We start from the raw sequence: 4,924 nt of genomic DNA, 5'->3' as shown, positions 1-4,924 counted from the left end.
ACACCATGGCCTACTTCAACCCCAAAGTAGAGTCAGAGGTGGTGGTTGACGCTAGTCCAGTGGGAGTGGGGGCGGTGCTAATGCAACCTGACGCACGTGGAGACATGCGCCCCATCACATATGCGAGTAAGGCCTTTTCGGACACGGAAATGAGATACTCACAGATTGAACGGGAAGCACTAGCCATCCTGTGGGGCTGTCGCCACTTCCGGTTGTACATACTGGGCAAACCTGTAGTGGTGGTGACGGACCACAAGCCACTCCTGCCCATTCTGGCAGGGGGATCCTCCAAACCCCCCCCCAGGATCGAGAGGTGGATGTTAGCCCTGATGGAGTACGGGGTGAAACTCATATACCGACCAGGCACGAACAACCCGGCCGACTACCTGTCGCGCCATCCCAACAGGGAGAGCGCTGTCACCGACATCGGAGCGAATGAGTGCCACGGGCTCTTGTGCCAGGTGGTGGAAGGGTCCCTTCCGATGGCAATATCAAGGCTAGAGATGGCAACGGAATGCTCCAAGGACGAAGTGTTCACCATTGTCAAGAATGCCGTGAGAAGCGGCGAGTGGAGGGAAGTGCTGCAGGACAACTCCCGCCGGCAAGCGGAGGCTCAGAGCGACCTTCGAACGCTCTGGAAGGTCAAGGATGAACTCTCAGTCGCGGACGATGGACTCATACTTCGAGGGCGGCAAATTGTAATCACGCTGGCACTGCGGTCCAGGATCCTCGAACTTGCCCACATCGGACATCAAGGGATTGTCAAAATGAAGGCTCGCCTGAGAAACAAAGTATGGTTCCCGGACCTGGAGGGGCAAGTGGAGAGTTTCGTAAAGAGGTGCATCGCATGTCAAGCGGCGGCCCCGGGTGACAGAGCTCCGCCGATAAGGTCGATGGAACGTAGTTGCCGACCGTGGGAAACTGTCCATGTGGATTTTGGCTCGACTGGTCGGGGAATGTACTTTCTGGTGGCAGTGGACCAATGGTCCAGGTATCCCGAGGTGGAGGTGGTACACTCGACGGCGACAGAGTTTGCAACGAAGGCACTAGACAAAATGTTTGCCACCCATGGATTCCCAGACCTCCTGTGCTCGGACAATGGACCACCTTTCACAGGCAGCCAATTCGCGACTTACCTCTGTGAAAGGGGGATCCGGCATTGCAAGGTGTCCCCGCTCTGGCCGCGGGCCAACGGGGAGGCCGAGAGAATGATGAGGTCTCTCAACAAGGTCCTGAGGATCTCCGCCTGCGGCGGTGAAGACCTGGAGAGGAAGCTTGTGGAGTTTCTGAGGGAATACCGCACGACGCCCCACCAGTCCACGAGAGTGGCCCCAGCTGAGGCACTATTTGGGCGATGCCCAAGGGGAATGTTGCCGGAGGAGGATGGCCGGCTGCCCGGGGTAATAGACGATGATGGTGTCCGGGACAAACGAGCCAGGCGCAATGACAAAGAAAGTGAAAGGAGGGGCCTGCAAGAAAAGGAGGTGCGAGTGGGTGACGCAGTGTTGGTCCGGAACAGGCACCCCGAAGGGAAGTTGTCCTTGCCCTTCGAGCCGCGCCCGTGGAAGGTAACGCACGTCAAAGGCACCATGGTGACGGCAGCCTGTGACCGAGGGACAGTCACGCGCAACCGGTCGTTCTTCAAACGCATTGAAAGACCGGCAGAGAATGGACCAGTAGAGGAAGGCGCAGGGCAGGCTGGTCCGCCAGAAGATCTGGAGAGCGGGCAGGCGGGCCCGCCAGGAGGTCCGAAGAGGGGGCAGGGCAAGGAAACATCGAGGCTGGAACACGGCGATCCTCCTCCGCCTCCCGCCGCACCAAGGTACCCTACCCGCCGTGAAAGGCGATTGCCCGGGCATCTCAAGGACTATGTCCTGGACTCACGTGACTGAACTGAATGAAGCAAGGTGAGACTCAAGTGGTCATATGGCCGCCCGGAATACCTGGCGTGCAAGGTGATGTACGTTTAACTGTTTACGTTGTTTCGGTTGAAGTTAAAAAGGGATGTGACGTCCCAGTTGTGTTGGTGCGCATGCGCGGGCCTCATTATGGTCCCGCGCATGCGTAGTCGAATAAAGTGCGCCCGTGCGGCAGTTCCCGCCGGGACGCGGAGCAAGCAGCATCGCGTCCCGTGTATTCTTGTGTGGTCAGTGTCTGCATGTGTGCGTGGGCCCACACGGCCAGATACAACAGCATCATGGCCTGCAGGCCCGTGCTCACAAAGCGTGGGCCTTAAATGAGACAGACTCAGTCATTCCATTCTTGGAGTCTGCAGCCTTTCTGCCCACTTGCGTGCAGGGGGCTCCTTTTATTAAGACAGTCACATGGTCACAGACATGTGATGTTAGCATGAGCCCTGGGAGGGACTCGCATTACTTAAAGGGGTGGCACACCACTCTCCTCCCTTTTCATAACAAACAAACAAATTACACAAATCACTGGACATCAGATGAATTCACAGCCAAAAATAGTAATGCTTGAAATCACTGGTGCAAACTATAAGCACTTACATTGAAACTTAGGACAGTCATTCTCTACAAAGCACACTTTGACAGTTACCAACATAAAACCTATAGTGAGCATTGGTACACATTAGAGGGTGACAGCCAGGGTTGGTGGACTGCTGGTGGCACAGTGATAATACCACCACATTTGCACAAAGGACTCTTTATTAGACTGGGCAAATGTGCATTCACACAGAAAATAACGTGCCTAGACCTGGGTACACTTTAAGCCTGCCACTAGTTGCAGGATCACAGCTTCAGACAAGCACACTTACTGGGCCACTTTAAGCATTTTAATATCTTGCAGACCTCCACCATCAAATATACATTGTCACTGATTCCACTTGAAGCTATTGGGGCAGTGCAGGATACCCGTTTCATTTCGCACACATCACTGTCTGTGGGGATGAGAGATCACACACTTTAGCACTCTCAAGACATCATTGTCAGCTACTGGCACAATTTAAAGCATAAAATATTTTTTGAGAACTTGAGAGATATCAACTCTTGAACCTCTGCGCCCTATTTAATCCGTAGGTTTTTGGTGGTGTTGCATGCTCCACTCCATGTGCAATGGTTCTTATTGGGGTTTTCACACAGGCTTATGCGCCACTATGTATTCAGGAAAAACTCAATACAAGTAGTAGGTTAAAACTTGTTCACAGTTTTAATGTATATTCATAAAGATTGAGCCCTTTCTGAGACACGTGTTTCGGCATCTCTTGTGCCTTTTTCAAATCAGGGCTTTTGAGTGCACCAAAATAAAGTTGACAAATTGACATAAGAAATAAACATAATCCCAAAGGTAATCTGCAATAGTTTGTACAGATACACAGAGATGAGGGGTGGGGACCAGGGTGGATGAGTTAGGTTGAAAGAAAAAAGGCAGAGAAAATAAAACAATAATATTGTGAATACTTGTATAAGAAATGTCAACAACATTGTCCAATATTCTACAAAAGGACCATTTTATTTCTCAAATATTTGTTGCCAATATTTAATTAAATGGTCTCTTGTCTGATTGCCTGCATTGTCACTTTACAACTCTTATTTGTAAAATTCACAATCAATCAAATAGGTATATGAACATAAAGCTCAAAAGGGGGCCATGTAACCCTAATAAAATAGGAAAACCAATTAACTTTTATTTGCTGTTCATCTCTCAGGTAGCGTTTACATTTTATATTCTAATTATCTTTAAAGAAAAAATCCTTGGGTGGGCAGCCACCTCTTACCGTTACTGATCTCATGTCACGGGTTAAATCCCTCCTAAAACACAGTAATATTCAGTGTAACTTGGTGTTAATCGATTTTGTTGTACTATTTAAATAGTCATGTTAGTACATTTTCCTCTTCCAATTAACAAGACACAGGTCACCTGCGTAACATTTTTTTTGTCTAAGTTCCTTAATATAACAACAATATGGTTCAGTTTGATTCAAGCGCGTACTTTTGTGTGTTTAAAGATAGTCCGATGCTGTCTGATGCCATGTTTATCATAGAATAGTGTACCGGTTGCGCAAGTATTCTGTGTTCCTTAAATGTTTGTACTGCACAATTTTAAATACAGAGATAAGTTTTATCGTTGCATGCTAGAGCGCATCAACTCTGAGTCTGCCTGCCGTGACTGCTGTGCCGACAGGTCTGACCCTGCTGGGCGCAGCAGCCACGGTAGGCAGACACCTCATGGCAGACTCCTCACGGAAGCGCCGGCACCGTTAACAATGGTGTCGGCACTTCCGAATCCCCACTCCCACAGAGACCTATTGGACGCTGTGGGAATGGGGACTTACATTTTACCGGCGCCTGACTTCCCGGGTCACCAGAGTTGTAGTCTCCCGGTGGCGTTGGTAAAATATTACCAGTACGGTGGCAACTCGCCGGTAGTACCAGCAGGGTTATTGCCGGACTCGTAACGAGGCCCAGTGTCTCCGAGTAACCATCTTGCTGGAGTAACCATCTTGAACTTTATTTTTTTATTTTTATTTATTTTTTTAAATATGGAACTCTTCCCGAATTTGCTTGTCATCCTTGTGCGCAGGGGCCATGCCAATCTTCTCTGTATTGTTCCAATCTTAGGATATGTGCTGCCGAAGCAAGCACCATCTTGAACTTTCTTTTTCATTTAATTCTTTATTGGCATTTCTTATACACCATGTGTTATAGAACATTGAACTCCCCCCCCCCCAACTCCCGATCTCCCCCCTGTAACCCTCCCTCTTTCCCAGGTCTTGGTGTCGTGGTCTGTTTCCTCCTGTGGATCAATTGCGTCGTCTCTGTCCCTTCTTGTCTCAGAGCTCTTTCTGCTTGATTTTGCCCTATACTCGAATTTCTCCTCTCTTCCTCACTCTTTGTTGACAGTCCTTTTTCCTTCCCTTATTCCTCTATGATATTATGTCCCAGCCTTAGTGGGGGAATGT

At 49.4% G+C, this 4,924-nt stretch overlaps 1 non-coding gene across 1 annotated transcript; it reads right to left on the bottom strand.

Annotated features, from left to right (window-relative positions):
• Positions 1–4,498: 4,498 nt before the first annotated feature.
• Positions 4,499–4,607, bottom strand: LOC138526652 (U6 spliceosomal RNA). The gene has a single exon (XR_011283685.1). It is a non-coding gene; the product is annotated as a U6 spliceosomal RNA (small nuclear RNA).
• Positions 4,608–4,924: the final 317 nt, after the last annotated feature.

Source organism: Ambystoma mexicanum, chromosome 7p, assembly GCF_040938575.1.
Source record: "Ambystoma mexicanum isolate Mex_15411 chromosome 7p, UKY_AmexF1_1, whole genome shotgun sequence".
NCBI lineage: Eukaryota > Metazoa > Chordata > Amphibia > Caudata > Ambystomatidae > Ambystoma > Ambystoma mexicanum.
Note: the sequence above shows the minus strand (reverse complement) of the source record. Positions and strands in the feature narration are given on the sequence as shown.